We start from the raw sequence: 17,604 nt of genomic DNA, 5'->3' as shown, positions 1-17,604 counted from the left end.
TGCTCGGAAGACCTAGAAACCCGTGGAGTTGCCTGTAGGAGGTTTAGACCAGAGTCACTAGAAAATGACACTGTCTAATCTGCTGAGCTGCTGCAGACTGTGCAGTGTGCTCCAGGTTCTCAGCTTTTATGGGCTGTCACCCCTGCTGGGGTGGGCTTTGATGATGCAGCTGTCTTTGAGTCACTTCCCCTGTAAGTAGCCCTTCACCATCACTCCTATAAGTTACCCCAATAAAACTCATTGCCTTACCAAGCTGGGCTTTGGTGGTACCTACTTTGATCTGCCATAGGATCCCGATCTGGGATGGATTAGATGTATGTGTGTGTAGCATCTACCCAGGAAAAGTTTTGTCACACAACACAAGATCAAAAATACAGACATATGGCAAAGCAGACCATATTACAAGGAGGAGAGAATTCAGCAGAGTGTGGTGGCACACACCTTCTATCTTAGCACTTGAAAGGCAGTGGCAGGCAGATCCTGGGTGAGTTTGAAGCTAATCTTATCTATATAGTGAATTGCAGGTCAGCCAGAGCTTCAGAGGAGTACCTGTCTGGAGGAGGGTGTGTCTGTGGGACAGACAGAGGGAGAGAGAAGGAGAGTGAGGAGAGAGGGAGAAAGAAGGAGAGATGAAAGAGGCAAAGAGAGAGGAGAGAGAGAGAGAGAGACAGAGAAAGAGGAGAGGAGAGGAGAGGAGAGGAGAGGAGAGGAGGGGAGGGGAGGGGAGGGGAGGGGAGGGGAGGGGAGGGGAGGAGAGGAGAGGAGAGGAGGGGAGGGGAGGGGAGGGGAGGGGAAGGGAGGGGAGGGGAGGGGAGGGGAAGGGAGGGGAAGGGAGGAGAGGGGAGGAGGGGAGAGGAGAGGAGAGGAGGGGAGGGGAGAGGAGAGGAGAGGAGGGGAGGGGAGGGGAGGGGAGGGGAGGGGAGGGGAGGGGAGGGGAGAGGGAAAGAGAAATTCAAGGTCACTTGCTGTTAAGAATGCCCTTGTTTTCTAGGCTACATTTGTCTTAAAAGAGAAAGATGCAAAGGCTGCTATAGGAGTCATGAGAAAGAAACTCAGCTCATGTGGGGGATTTAGTGAAAATGGCTCTACTTCAGCTCCTAACAGGAATTTCTTTAAGAAAGCCAGTGTGAGAGAGGTTGCAATGAATATTTAGTGCATACATACTTATTTTGAATGGGGAAGATGTGTAATACAAGAAGAACAGGTCACACAAAAGAAGTCATAGGTTACCTCCAAACTCATTAAATAGACGATGACCTTGAACTTCTGATCCACCTGCTTGCACCTCTTTAATGCTGACATCACAGGCATGTACCACCTTGGACAGTTTATACAATGGACTGAACCTAGGGCTTCTTGAATGCTAGGCAAATGCTCTACCAGTGAATCTACATCCCCAGTTCCCTGGGTGAATTTTGGGACTCCAGCTTCCCAACACACTACCATGTTTTCTTCATGTTTCCTTGTCCTCTCCGTTTCCAGATGATTGGCAAATGTTGAGGGAAGTAGGAGAATTGCTCGGTGAGCAATGGGACAATTCTTTGGTATTTTTTAATTAGATAAGTATTGGGGAAATTTAGGATTCTTTGCATGTTTACTGTCAGCCTGGATGGGAGCCATGGCTGAGTATATTGTGAGATCTCTTCTCTGGGACTGGTCTTGCAGAGAGCTTTAGGTTTCTTTGTTTGTTTGTTTGTTTGGGGGATGGAGTGGGGGTGGGGTAACTTTGGTCCCCTGCCTGCACTTTATTTTGTGGGTTTGGCTTTTGTTTGTCTAATATTGAATTCACCATATTATATCCACTATTTTACTGTTAGTCCTACCTAATTTTTATCCCATCAAATATTGCTACTATAATTTTAATTGACTACTGCATCCATTCCTACTCTCGGGGTGCCATAAGCACTTCAAATGTGTAGTTTGCTGAATAGAACTTACAATTTTCATCCAGACCTGCTCTTTAGCTTCTCCCTTTCTGTCAGATGGCAGGGGAATGGGTCACATAGCTCCTCAAGTCAGATGCCATTCATCTCACCAGGGGTTTCTTGACCAGGTTCCCACTGCTCCAAACCGATTGCAATCTTCCTTGCAGTCCAGCCACCATACTGCTCTCTCCTTGAAATTTGGTCTCAATTTCTGGAGTAACTTTCACCCTGCTCTCCTGAAACCATGTTTTTTTTGTTTGCTTGTTTTTTTGTTTTTTAGAAAACAGAGATAGCCGTCTCTTATTTCAAATTCCCTATTGTTTAAGATCTCTGTAGTCTGAGGAGGTTGCAAGGTTTGTCCTAAGTGGAGTCTAGGTGGAATTGCTCAGTCAGAACTGCAGTTGATTGTCACCTAGTGCTTCATAATCAAGCTGCACAGCTGTTCACCACTCCTCAGATCTCACACAGCCACGTGCGACTCCAGGTTTGTATACTTCAGTTGCCACGGGTGCCTCCTCTTCTGATTTCTTAACCCATCTGTCATTCAAGCCTGCTTGAAAGTACCAGTGTTTTTGACTCATTTCTTCTACAGCTCCTTCAGTTAGGATTAGCTATTCTGTCTCTTACATCTTTCAACTTGCCCATGGTTCTTTTATAGTGGTGATGTTTGTAATGTATAGATTAGTGACCTAAATGGAGAGATTCTGGTGGCATATACATTGTTCCTTGATGTGTTCCCGAAGTCTAGCACAATGTAGATGTCCATAAATTTTGCCCAAGTACCAATCTTAGAAGTGATAGTTAACTAAATCAGAATTCTTGGGGAGTACACATACTTGCCAGTAATCAAGGAGGCCAGAAGGAGCACTAGAGCTGGGTTGACTAGACCTGGTGGTTGTGAGCTGTCTCTTATGGGTGCTAGGAACCAAACTCAGCCACCCTGGAAGAGGGGCAAATGCTCATTGCTGAGCTGTGTTTTGAGCCCCAAATTAACATTTCATGAAAGGCGTTTATGAGTGAATCAAGGGCTATCATCAGAAAAGGCCTCGAACTTATTTTAAATTACCTTGGGCCTGTCTGAAAAACTGAAATTATTGTTTAAGCCCCTCAGACATTACACCACTAATCCTTTTCTAATGATCTCATCCTAAGAAACAGCATCAGCAGGGGACTCTCGAGCCTCCCCTCCCTGTAACAACATAATGAGCAGATTTGGGTATTTACATAATAACTTAGGATGATTTCAGAGCATTTTAGGCAAAATACACAGCCACTTAGATTGGAGTCATCGCACCCATCTCAACTCTCTTAGGAATTAAAGGGAGATGGAAATGGAAAAAGCAAAAATCCGGGAGTGTTTGGGTGTGTCCCACTCTGTCTCAGTTCTTAAATGCCCTGGGTTTATAACGAGATGTCATAATTAGGAAACTGGCTTCATAGAAAATACAAGCACTGAAGCTTTGAGCAAAATATTAAAAAACAAAAATCAGTAAAAGCAACTAACTAGGTTCCAAATGGTACTGAAAACAGGTCGTAATGATCATTTACACAGGGGAGGCCACTGAGCCCAATCTGACCTGGTTTGCTATGTTGCTCATTTCTGATGTATGCGCCCATACGGGCTGCCTTTGTTTAGGATTTTACTTCTATGCTTTTTCTTCAAAATTCGCAAATAACCCGATGGTTATTTTTACCTTAAGACATTTACATGCATGCTTGCTCTGTTCTTTGCTCCTCTTTATACTTGGGAATCATATTCTATCTTTTGCCCGCAGCCTCTCTTTTGTAAGAGTGTCTGTCGGTTCTATAACTACCGCTCTTGGGCTTTTCCTATTTAAAAAATGTGTTATTCTCACCCTCTCATTTCAAAGAAAGCTCTGCTGTGCTCTAGTGTTCGGCTCTAGTTGTTGCTGTTGATGAGTCTGCTCTAGGCTTCTAGGCTGGTGTCCCATTGAGGCCACCTGTACCTCTTGGTTTCTGTACCTCTTCTTTGTCTTTGGTTGTTCTGCAGACTCACCGTGAAGCATCTCTGTCTCTGTGAATGTTGTTGTTTATGGCATTTGTGAGTCACAAGGTAACTGCCACCAGTCAACTCTGGGAAGGACTCATTCATTGCCTGACTACTTCCCTTTTGTTGTAATTTCCCCAATCTGCCACTTGGAACTTTATTATCAGATTCCTTTGAGATCTCCATTGAGGTTTGTACCTCTTTTTTCTACTTCACATGTTTGAGTGCAGTTCAACCCTAATCCTTTTAAAATACAGACATAGTTACATATTCAGAGGGTCAAGGATGAGGTAACTCACTCCAATCTCTTTCTCTGGTATATTTTATTTTATGTTTTTTTTTTTTAAAGTTCAAGTGTTAAAAGTATGTCCCCACTGTCCTTCTCTGTCCACACTGCCCACAACCAGTGTACAGGATGTGTGCAATTTCTGTACAGGATGAAATGCTTTGAACAAGGCAAAATGACTGTCTATTTTGAAATTGCCCGTGTTACCTGGTATTTGCAGGCATCTTCCCAGACTGTCGAAAATCCACCAAGTTCTTGGAATTCTATAGAAGAAAATATTTAGTGTAAGTCTTTTTCTCAAGCTTGAAGACCACTGACCTAGTCTTTCCTTTTTACAATCTGCCCTTTGACAATCTGATAAAGCACTCAGGATAGGAAATAAGCTCACCAACCCTAGGCCATCAGTAGAACACTGGAGAATATGTGTATAAGTCTCTGTCTATACTGTATGTCCATGTGTGCACACATCATATAGAGGGAGAACTGCAGACAGAGTGTGTGTATGACTGTGTGTCTGTGTGTACACACATCAGTGTACAGCGGGAGCTGAGGGCAGATGTGGAACATGGACTGCTGCTTCTGTGACGAGAAGACAAGGGAGCACAAAGCACCTTATAGAGATAAAGCCTGCCTAGGTTCAGGTCGAGCAGAGCAGGCAGGGATTGGTTCAGGAAATGCCAGATGATAACTAATCTTGCGTCTACTCACTTGCGTTCCTGTGGGGGTCCCTGTTATGTGATGGCTAATGATCTGGAGGAGGGGGGTGTTGCTTATCCACTAATGACTTTAAAATGCATTAACTTTGAGGGCTTAGGTCATCAATATGTAATGAAAAGGAATGTACGTACATTGTATGAAATTTCCATGGCAGCTGAGACATATTACTACAGTGCAGAGCCTAACACAGTCTGACAGGGGGATTGCTAGGCTAATTACAAGGGACAGGAGAGACCGCAACTCTTTTTCTTGTCCCTTCTAGCATCTGCAGAACTCAGCTGTTTGCAGAGACCGGGAGAGAAAGTCACCAGGACAGTGTCAAAGCCCCCCTAATAATGTTCTCTCTTGACTATCGGTAGCTGGGAAAGCTCCACTCATTTGAAAGACCTCTGTGATTACATCAGGATGCCCAAGTTATCCAAGGTACTGTTCCCACCACAAGCTCTTCAGTCTTGGTCCCATCTGTAGACTAAGTAAGGTGACATATTTACAGGATTAAGGGATTAGGAGTAGTTCTCAAATTGTGGGTCCAGACTCTTTGCGGGGGGGGGGGTGTTGCATATCAGATAGCCTGCATATCATATATTTATATTATGATTACATAACAGTAGCAGAATTATACTTATCAGGTAGCAACAAAATAATTCTGTGGCTGGGGGTCAGCACAGCATGAGGAACCATATTAAAGGGTCACAGCATTAGGAAGTTTGAGGACCACTGGATAGGGTGAGGACAAATTTTCAGGGATGCTATCATTTGACCCACTACTCACATCCAGAGGTTGGAAACCAGGCTAGGTAAAACTCATTCTCCAAATGGAATAAATGTATCCGGGAACTGCCATGGTTTGGTAGGCCAGGAACTGGTAGGGACTAAGATGTGTTGGATATGAAGCAGAGATTCTGTGGGTCAGAAGCTTATGGTTGAAGCGCCCTTCTGGGCTCTGTCCAGAGGACTTATGCCAGATCATTTGCTCCTAAGCCTATGGACATTACAGTTTTAGTTCAAAATCAAAAGTCAGACTAATGTGTTTTAAATAATGAATAATTTCTTTGGGTAATGGGGTGTGGCAGGATTTTCCTTGTCCAATTAGTTTAAATATTAGTGCAGCAGAAGGGACAGGGAAAAGGGAGGCAGAGCTAAGAGTTGCAGAGACAGGATGGAGGAGAGAGAGAGGAAGCAAGGTGGACGACGGATAGGATGGTTCAGAACCAGTGTGGCTTTGAATAGTCACAGGTAGATGTGTTATTACATAGGGATAAAATAATTGGGGTAAGTTGTCTAATCTAGGTGGGCAGCTTGTATCATTATCAATTGGCACAGAAATTATTGTGTGGGCATCTTGTGAATTGAGAATTTATTGATATATAAATCTGACTGGTTAATTATAAGCTTCAAGAGTTTTGTTTCCACCAGGTTGCTGGGTGTTGAGGGTGGCTGACTGCGGGGTGGACAGTCGTGCTGGCATGGCAGTGAACTGCCAAGGGAACTCCAGAGCTCTGGCACAGAGAGACTGCTGAGTTGAGATCACCTGGCTGGAGCCGTGTGGCCCGATGGTGTCCCAGGTACTGTGAGAAGCATGGGAACTTGCCGGTCATTTTTAATATTCCCCGCAACAATGAGGTGTCTAGGAAGGAGGCATTTAAAGAAGTGAGTATATACCCTCATGGTGAAGAGGGAATCTAGGAGATCCCTAAGAATGGTAAACAAGCCATGTATGTGAAAATGTCTTAAAGCATACTCAAGGGGTCTAACAAGGAACAATGGAATAAAAGAAGTGTGAATCCTCTCTGATCAGATACACAAGTAAAAACTGTTCAGGCTGGAGCTGTGGACGTGGAAGAAAATGCCCTTAAAGAGAACCTAGTTCTAAACACCAGAACCTGTAAACCACGTGACCTCGGATTTCGGTACAATGCAGTGGAATGTATGATAGCTTCGACAGCGTGAGGAGTGTTGGAAGGTGCTGGGGAGGATTTTGAGTCAGGAATAGGGAAGCTGCCCCCACTCCCATTTGCCTGAATGAACTGAAAGAGGGAGGTGGGAGCGTGGAGAGTTCAGGCAACAGCAACACAAGGCATACTGTGTCACTCAACACCGGGGACCAGGAGTGGAGGTATGCAAGTGGCCTCTAGGAGCTGGAAAGTCTGAAAAGTGGAGAGTCACCAGGAGCCTCCAGACAGAGCCAAGCCTTACCAATGTCACATTTGGATTTTCAATCGAGGGACCCAGTTGTGGACTTCTGAATCGCTGAGTGCAGCACAATAGCATCAGTTTTGAGACTGATTTTACTATGCCCGGAACTTGTTGTGTAGATTAGGCTATCCCCAGACCCATAGAGACTGGCTTGCTTCTGCCCCTCAAGTACTTGGATTAAAGGTGTGCACCATCATATCTGGAAAATTTGTATTGTTTTAAGATAATAGTTTTGTGGTCATCTGTTGTGGTAACAGTAGGTACAGGTGAAGAACATGTGGGTTTTTGTGGGTTTGTGTCTTGTAATGGAGCCCAGTGCTGAATGGCTGTTCTCTACAACTTAAAGAACAAAAGAAGAAATGAACTATAGACTATGGGACAATTGTCCCATCCTAGAGGACTTAGGGGGATGATACTTCTTTGCTGCCATATTGTGATCCCCTCTTTTATACGCTTCTTTTGATTTGGACACAGACATCCACAGAACACGCAAACACTCACGGTCTCCCTAAACACACATGTATATACAGGCACAGAAACAACTCTCTGTCTTCTTAAATTAAGCCTGGGTTAAGGAAACAAAATGCTTTCCATTTGGGGCCCATCGTGGTCTGGTGGGATGGCCTGTAGGTAGCTAATGTTACAGCTGAGACTGTGAAATGTTCTGAATCAGATGACCTTAGACTCTTGGTTCAGCCTAATTAAGCCTTGTCTGCCTGTACGGAATGTTCTGGTTTGCAGCAGTGGTTGTGTAACTGTTTAAACTGTACACCTTTGCTCCAGGGAGCTGCCTCCTCCGATGCTCCCCACTCTTCAGTTGTTTTCTCTGTGAAGCATGCAGTAGGATAGCCGTACCCTTTTCCATGAATAGGAATATCACACACTCAGTTTTGTCATGAAATTTCTGCGTTTGTGACTATCAAAGGGATGAATTTTGAAGGCAGGCAGTGGGTAGAAATGGCTAGTGTTACTTATGGCTCAGAAAAGCAAAAGGTCTTTTCTCTCCTGCTGTGAGTGCTATCCGGTGAGCTTGCAACAGGAGCCTTAAAGAACTGAAACTGGAAGGGGTCTGTGGGAAGGTCACTGGAAGCTAACGGGAGAAATCTGGACTACAGAATTTTATCCTCAGAGCCAGTGTGAGAAAGCACTGGTTATACTTTATGTTATTTTATTAGGTGATCCTTTGTCATGAACTGGGCAAAACAGTGAGCCCACACAGCTTGACTGGGATCCTCTGTAGGGCAGGAGAAACAAGAACGCCCCATTGCTTCAGCACTGGCTTAGACTAAGGTTTTGTTTGTTTGTTTGTTTTTTAATAACCTCCCAGTTTTAGAATAATATCACAACTTCTCTCGTCTCAGATTGTTTAACCTACAGTTTGCCGAAGGTGATAGAGTCTCAAAACGAGAATAAGGTTTTCATCTGGGGCAAGTTGTTCAGCTTGTCTGTGACTTGGGTTTTCACCTGTAAAGTGAAGATAAGAGTGCAATGCTCAAAACATTGTTTTGGAGGGGTGGGGGTGGGGCTTAGCAAATGGTGCACACAAAGTACACAGGATATTGCTAACCCAAGAGTGCATCCTCTATGAAAAGCTACTCTTGTTATTGGCATACTCATGAAGTATGGCTCTATGTCAGAAATAAGGCTAAATGCTTTGGGACAAAGATGATCAGACAAAGTCCTGCCTGGTGCACTGTTGCCATTTCTCAGGGCAAAAGATGCAGCAATAACTAAGAATAAAGTTAAGAATCTCTGGGGCTATGATTCCTTGATGGAGCAGTTGTCTGTCAAGTACAAGGCTCAATTTCCAATTCTCCTACCACAAAAGAAACTGAAACTAAAGCCCTGGATGCTGCACAGACTAGGAACAGGGTAGAGCACGCTGCCCACTGGACCTGGGAAGCTTTGGCTCATGAAGGACTTCTCTATCTTTCAACTTCAGAGTGAAGAGGTGAAGGGTACGTAGGTGTTCAGGAGACAGGTAGATGGGAAGGATATTTCAGACATAACTGTATATTCCCTTCTTTCCTGCTTGGTTCAATATCTCACAGAGGGGACAGGATATAAAGCCTGACACACAGGCGTGGAGTATCTGATACCCGTAAGCAGACTGTTTACACACCTTAGCTGTGACCTCACTATGGTTCATGGAAAGTAGACAAATAGAGGTTTGGCCCTGCTTAACAGAGAAGAGAGCAGTTATCAAAAATACCTCAGCTGGATGGTGGTGGCATATGCCTTTAATCCCAGCTCTCCAGAGGCAGAGGCAGGCAGATTTCAAAGGTCAAGGCCAGTCTGGTCTACAGAACCAGGACAGCCAGGGCTACACAGAGAAAACCTGTCTTCAAAAAACCAACCAACCAACCCACCAACCAAAATAACACCAAACAAACAAACAAACAAACAAACAAAACCAAGACCCCAAATAATCCCCCCATACAACCCCTCAATGTCCACAATCACAGTATGTTTATCAGGAACATGGGGAGACCCAGCAGCCCAGCCTCTCCTGGTCTTCATACATAGGCTAGTCCCTGCTTTTGCTTGCAGCAATGTTAGAACAGGAGAAGAAGAGAACCCCAAGACAAAGGGTTCTGCTGCAGATGTGAGAGGAATGAGCTCCATCTCTTGCTCAGCTGTAGTTCTTCCAGGCCGCTGACCATCCCTGTCCTCCCTCTGGTGAAAACGATGGATGTTCGTTGTCTGTAGGGAGCATGTGAAACATCAATTATGGTGAAACTCTCTCTATATATACTGTCTTCTTGGTGGGCAGCACTTAAGTCCATTTTGTACTTAGTAGGTATTCAATAAATAGTAGTTGACATAAGAAGTGGTGTCTTATAGGAATAGAGGTTTGTTTTAGGATTTATTTGGGTTGTAAGTTACATGAAGGGAAAGCCCAGTCTTGACCTGCTCATTAGGGTATTCTTGGAGCTAACACAGGTAGTGGTCAGGGGGTGCTATCTATCTATCTATCTATCTATCTATCTATCTATCTATCTATCTATCCATCCATCCACCCACCCACCTATCCAACTATCTATCTATCTATCTATCTATCTATCTATCTATCTATCTATCTATCTATCTATCTATCTATCTATCCATCCATCCATCCATCCATCCACCCACCCACCTATCCATCTATCTATCTATCTATCTATCTATCTATCTATCTATCTATCTATCTATCTATCCATCCATCCACCCACCCACCTATCCATCTATCTATCTATCTATCTATCTATCTATCTATCTATCTATCTATCTATCCATCCATCCATCCATCCATCCACCCACCCACCTATCCATCCATCCATCTATCTATCTATCTATCTATCTATCTATCTATCTATCTATCTATCTATGGAGGTGCTAAGTATACACATTTAACACCTTTGGTCTCAGTGTCCACCTCCTTTCTTCTATGCCTGAGTAGCTGGTGGTAAATATGATTATGCTTACTGTGCACACTAAACACAAATGGATATGGTGAGTGGGTGGATAGATAGACTGACGCTTGAGTAAACAAATTCCTGGGTGAGTGAATGAGTAGAGATGGCTGGATAGACAGAGAGTTGGGTGGGTAGTTGGGTAGATGACTGGGCATATGGGCTGGTGAATGAATGATGGGTGAATGAGTGAAGGTACATATGTATATATTAATGAATTGGATAATTACTGAGGAGCCGCTTTTCTAGGGATGTTTTCAGCTGTCATAATATTCCCACAGCTGACTTTATCTGTGAGTATGTGTGTCATCCTGTAAAGCTAAACACACAGCTGCAGGTGTGTCTTCCTTCTTTTCTGATGCAATGAGGAAACGCTTATGAGGAGAGGGGGCTAGGCGAAGGATATAGTCTTCCAGGTGTATAATGAGATTCCTTGAAACCGCCCCGTTTACGTGATCATGTTTAATCCTCTCAGCAATTTTATGAAACAAGTGTTCTTATTACCACCAAATTGCAAGCACTTAATGAAGTGGAATAGCTTGCTCGGGAAATTGTAGCGCGAGGGCTCGAACCTGGCTAGGTTGTACTCATTTAGAAGCCTGGGCCCTTTCCTAATATACAGAGCAGAGAAATCTTAGTGTCTAGTTGACCAAGAGGCCTCAGAAATATGAGTGGTTTTGTTTGAACCCAGCGAAGCCGCTAATTTCTTGCCTTGGCAAGTCACTTAATTTGCCTTCTCGGTTTACTCTGTATTTTAATGGAGGTAATAGAGTCTTCTTAGCAGGAGTGCTGTGAAAAAAATCAATGCCTATAATAGAAAGCTTTGAGATAAAGAGCTGGAGGGATGGGTGGAGCACAGCACTGAGCAGACATGAGGAACTCTATCTTGTTCTGTCTGAGTGAGCTCGTTCGTAAAGTGCCCTGTCTGTACAAGACTCACTCATCATCATGAGAGACCCATCACTGGCCAAAGCCCCGAGGATAAGTGACTGGAGTGCTCAGCCCTCAATGGGACATCTGTACTCTTTCTTCCATAGCTCAGGGACTATCACAGAAGAGGTGGCAGTAAGAAAGAGCTGAAGGCGGGGACCAGTGCTGTGAAGTGCTGTCCTCTGGACGTGGCTCAGTTGCTGTGGTCTGGAGCTCAATTACCTGTGGCTATCTGCATAAGACATGCACAACATTGAGCCCATCAGCAATGGGGGTGGGGCTCACGAGGCCTCCCTTCCTCCATAAGGAACTATTGGTAGCTAATGGAGTAATTTTCTTCAGCATTGTACCCTGCGTTTAGTTGCCCATATTCCATTAAATAACCCTCCATCACCCAAGGCCATAGGATGAACCCTGAGCTCAGTGGGTTTCTGTCTCTCACATACAAAAGACACGAGAGGCTGGCGGGATGATTCAGTGGTTAGGAGCACATGCTTCTCTAGGAGAAGACCCAAGATCAGTTCCCTGACCTATGTTTGGTGGTTCAAAACCACCTCAAACTCCAGCTCCAGGGTTCTGACACCTCTGACCCCTGAGGGCATCCCCAGTCTGTCTTATACAAGCACTTAAAAATTTTTAAAAACAAATCTTTAAAGACACAAAAAAATAGGAGGAAAATTTGTGAAGAAGAGTTCAGCAGGAATAGGAGGGTGGCTAAGAAAGGATAATGGGATGGTAGTGAAGGTGACCAAAATATGTTATACACATGCATGAAGTTGCTAAAGAATAAATACACGGGTTTTACAAATTACATCAACTGCCAGCGATGAGTTCTAGAGAGGAAGTGGAACTTGGTAAACAATTTCTAGATTGAATTTTCACATGCTTGTTTTAAACGGTGTTCTTAGCACTATATTATTGTAAGAGAAAACTACTGTTATGAATAGCTAACGGTGGTATTTAAATTCTGCTGGGGAGTCAGAAAGGAAAGCACCTCATAGCTCTCACCTCTACTTTCAGTTGACACACTTGGCCTGGTGCGATTGTCTGTAGTAAACTGCATGAAGCCACAGGACATGTGGAAAGAACTCTATGTTTATGGGTCTTTTCTTTCCAGATGGGGTATCTTGGGGTAATTTTTTTAAAAAATTAATTTCACGTGATGCATACACATTTATGTTCTTTTCCTCTTCTGCCTCTGCCATGTACTACTATAGATTCATATATTACCTTTCATCCATCCTTTGGTTTGTCACCTATTTCCAGAGCGTCAGCTCTGTCAGGCACTGTTCAGGCAGAATGGTTGTCGACCTTACCTCCTAGAGAGACTCAAAGTGAAGAATAAACCACATGGCTATGTGACTCGATCATGAAAAACGAGGTAAGAAAAATGAGGGAAAGTGGTAGGATTGGGAGACAAGCCAGGAAATTGTCTAGGAAATTGGCCTCAGGAATGGGTTTCAGGTGAAAACTGAGCGAACACCAGGCTGGAATATCATGGCTGGGATCTGTGGTGTGTGGGACACTGAAATGAGTGGGGCAAAGGGCAAAGCCTGACCCTGGGTGCTCCTGTTCTGATGCCCAGGGACATGGACAAGCACACTTGCCAGTCTGACCCCGGGTGCTCCTGTTCTAGTGTCCAGGGACATGAACAAATACACTTGCCAGTTACAGTAGCGTCAGGTGCTGCAGTCAGAGATGTACCAAGGAGAGTACGCCTGTGGAACTCGTCCCTGGACCGGTGCTAGGGAAGCGGGACTGCCTAGAGGGTGGGGTTACAGACAGAGCGCATCGGTAGGGAGGGCGTGGCGAAGGTGATGGTCTCCTGGGAAGGCCAAGGATGCCAAAGAAGAGTCCAACTGACAAGCAGAAGTAGCATTTCAAATCTGGAAGACGGCGTGTGTCTGGTAGAAAGGGCCTTGGCTGGCACACTAAGGAATCTGAATGTGAACTCTGAGGAACTGTGGGAAGATTTTAACCAGGATGATGGCCTTTACATCAGAGAGACTCCGTACAGCAGGAGAAGGCTGAGAGTGGGCTAGCCCGGAGGCCCAGAACCATATTAGGAACTGACAAAGAAGTATTGGGGATACCAGGTAGCAGAGACAGGCGAACTTGAGAACGACCATAAAGATGGGTGGTTGGTACCCCGAGTGGGAGGTCACAGACAGCGGTCATGAAAGATTCTTTACTTTGCTCGCCGCAATATTCCTCCAATAATGAGTTCCGTCAGCATCTTGCTCCGCCCCCGCCCCCGCCCCCGCCCCCTCAGAGTCCTGCGGAAGCACCCAGCATCAAAGAGTCCTGATGAATTGATTCAGGTTTTCCAGATATCTGGATTGGGAATATTTCTTGTTTTATGTCACATCAGAGTGACCTTCCTCAAAGTGAAAGCTGACTTCTGGATGAACTTCAGACCTCTTGTCGCTTGCCACAAGTCCTTTCTTGACCTAGCGTTTGCCAGAGACCACTCTAAAGGGTATTGGGGTGGCTGTGTGTTGATTTGTCTTTTCAAATCTCTTGTTCATTTTATTCACCTTTTTTTTTTTTAATCTTCAGGAGTTGTGGGTTTTGCCTACATACTTTCAGATAGAAGTTTCCAGTCACATACTTGTTAAGCATACTCTTCCTAGTTGATAGCTTAGATGGACACAGGAGTCTGTGAGGGCACAGGAGTCTGTGAGGGCACAGGAGTCTGTGAGGGCACAGGAGAAAGATGGTGAAGTTTCAAGCAGGTTCTTTTGAAATGCCAGAGTATACCTCTTTGAGATTGTATTGGTTAATCTCCGTTCCACCCCTGGTCTTTCTATCTCTGTGTCTCTGTCTCTGTGTCCGTCTCTTTCTCTCTCCTCCATGTCTGGTGTATGTTTGCGTGCACATGTGTACACGTATGTTCTCTCCTGTGCAAGTACCTCTGAAGGCCAGAAGGTTGACACCAGTCTTCTTCGGTTGTTTCTCCACCTGATGCTTTGAGACAGAGTCCCCGACTGAGCTTGGAGATGACAATTGTGGCTGACCAGCGAGCTCTAGGATCTGCCTGATTCTACCCCTCAGCCCTGAGGTTACAGATGTGTGCCACTACACCCAGCTTATACTGGGGCACTGGGAATCTGAGTTCGAGACCCTACACCTTTGCAGCAAGTGTTTTACCCACTGAGCTCTTTCCCCAGTCCAAGTTTCTACATTCTTGCTAAGAGTACAATACCCTGGCTCTATGCAAGACTTAGGCATCTGGGCCACAACTGTATTCCATTGTTTACTTCTTAGGTTGTGGCCAGATACTGAAATCTGGAAATATTCTATCCAGTCCTGTAAAGGACTGGATAGAATCTATCAGAAGCTAGTTTCTCTAAACAATTTGCAGCAAATAGATTGCTTTACCCATCCAAGTCTTTGCTTGTATTGACTCAGGCCATTGTCACCTGCTCATTGTGTTGTTTTGGACTCTGACACATACGTTTCATTGCTTTATGCATTGGGGTATGCTTGATAGACAACTGTAAGTCACAGACATGTGGAAGCTGTTGTTGATTCTAAGGTAGAGAAGGAGTCAGAGACTCCTTCCAAACTATCGCACAGGTAAGTTCCAACATGAGAAACCACTCTAAGACCCTAAAGGAGTGAAAGACCTTCTCTGGAGGCCTGGTTTGTTTTCATCTAATGGGTTTGGTGACTATGGCAACGAGCACAGTCCTCTTAGGTATGAGAAGATGCTTGGAGATACAGGCCTATGTAAACTTCCTCTGATTCAATGATCTTCCTACCCAGACTTTCTCACTGATGTTTAAATATGTCATAAATAGATACATTATGACCAAACTCAAAGTTTTATGGAACAAAGTAATACATAACTACTTAAAGAAAACTCAGTGAAATTGTCCTGGATGTAGATACGATAGCAGGGATTTCTAGTTCGAAATACAGATTCACAAGTTATACAACTATAAATAATAGCTGATGTATATAGACAAAGTCCATATAACATGTCAAGAAAAGCAAGAGACAGAACCTGGGTGTATGTAGCAGAAGAAAACAGAGGCCCAACAAGGAAGATTGGAAAACTATTCCTAGAGGAAGGGAAGGAAGGTTGTATGACACTAGCAGAGAGACTCATCACTAAAGATGGGAGAGGGGAAACCAGGGAGGGGGATAGGGAGGCTCCCAATGTCAGCTCTCATAGGGCTTAAGAAAGAGGATGCTGGGGCTGGGAATGTGGGCTTTGCTGGTGGCTTTAGGAAGTGAAAGATGTAGTTTGAGGACAGAGTCCAAATTATGAGGAAGAAAGAGGCTTAAAATACAGAAACAAAAAGAGGGAAATAATAAAGAGTTAGCCTCAAAGAAGTGGAAAAAAAAAGAAACTCACAGCAGAGAGGAAAGGTCCTTGAGTAGGAAGACGAAAGCCTGTTGTACTAATGTGAGGTTAGAAAGGATGCCCAGCATGGTTGGGGCTGGGCTGTGGCTCAGCACACCATCGTCCTGTCTCTAGATACAGCCAGATGATATTCCCAGTGTGCCTTTCATGTACCAGCCATAGAAACATGAGTAGGAATGGTGTGTGCCTCTTATAAATTCCCCATGCTCTGTTCTCCAGGTGTTCACACTCTGACAGGTAGGGGAGGTGGCCTTCAAAGAGACTTTGGAGGCCACATGGTGAAGGTCATTGAGTCGCCTTCAGCCTGGCTTTCTGGTTGACCCCACTGGGTTTCTCCCTCTGCCTTCAGACCCACTCTCTCCTTGTTCTCCTGCAGAGGCTCATGATGAAGATGAGGCTACAAACAAGTATAGGCAAACACTTTGAAGACTCAAGAAGCTGCCACCTATAATTGTATGTGTTACTTGGAAACTCTGTGCTCCTGACCTCTCCCAGAAGGCAGGCCTTCCAGCTTCCCACCTGTCTGATCTCTCCTTAATGCCTCCCTACCTTGCCTTATGCTCCTGTAAGTTACAGCTCCACTGTCCTCCACTTACTGTTTGCCAATGTTATGACTGTGTTAAAAACAAAGACCTAGACAGTATGCATTATGCAAGCCTTTGGACATGCATTTGCTTGTATGTTAGACATAGCTTCATTCATTCAGTAATTATTGATTCGTAAACTCTGTTCTAGATATGTATGAGAATAAAAACAAAAGCCACGTATGGTCTTTGTCTTCATGGTCTAAAGTCTTTAATAGGAATTAAATAATTAGGTGATCATTATAGAAAAGATCACAGGCGGCTTATAGAAGCATTGGAGTGTGATATCTAAGCTAAATTTTTAGAGGCTTCCTGAGAGAAGAAAGAGAAGGATCCGTTCCCCACAGAGAGCACACCTTTCCTACACATGAGTCTGCAGGACGAGACACAGATAAATGTGGCATTTTAACCTTCTGTCAAGGTTTGCTGCCGCTGTTGTTAGTGGAAGATGGCAAGGAGCCTTTCTTCCATACAACCCCTTGTTGAAAATGACAACGGAAGGATCAAGAAGGTGCTGGCAAGTGGGAGAGGAGAATGGAAAATCTGATAATGTGGACACTGACTCTGGAAGATTGACCATTGTCATGCTCGTCCACATCAAGGGCCACCCATTATCTCCAACCTGACCCCACTACTCACTATACTACCAGAGAGGGGTGTGTCTTTCACTACCTCTTGCTCCAGAAGAAGAGGCAGAGCCTTGAGCATATACCCCCAGTGAGGCTCCTGTGTGGATCAGAGGTCAGATGCTGCTTGCAGCATGAGCCAAGATCGCATCTCAGGGTAGGGCCTGGGCTTATGCTGTTGGCACTGAGCTGCCTGGCCTGACTCCTTGGCCTTTGGTTAGATTGTTGGGAACACAGAGCAAAGAGCTATCTGTAACCGGAGTATGAATTCAGTAGAGAGCTTTTGTATGGGTTTTTTGTTCTCAAGTCCTCGTGGCAACCTGGGCATACTCCCAGATGTGAGATGCCTGTTGTCCAGATGTTTCTCTGGACAACTCTCAGTACTGGGTGGACCTAGAGGATGCTCCACACAGAAACATTTGTCCATTTGCAGTCACCTGTTGTACAAGATCGGTGGCTCTCTCCAGTGCAATTCTGTGAACCAGAGCTTTTTGGGGGGTTGGGGAAT

This window comes from Mus caroli, unplaced genomic scaffold, assembly GCF_978045245.1.
Source record: "Mus caroli unplaced genomic scaffold, Mus_caroli_1 scaffold_3, whole genome shotgun sequence".
Lineage (NCBI taxonomy): Eukaryota > Metazoa > Chordata > Mammalia > Rodentia > Muridae > Mus > Mus caroli.
This window is presented reverse-complemented; position numbering follows the sequence as displayed.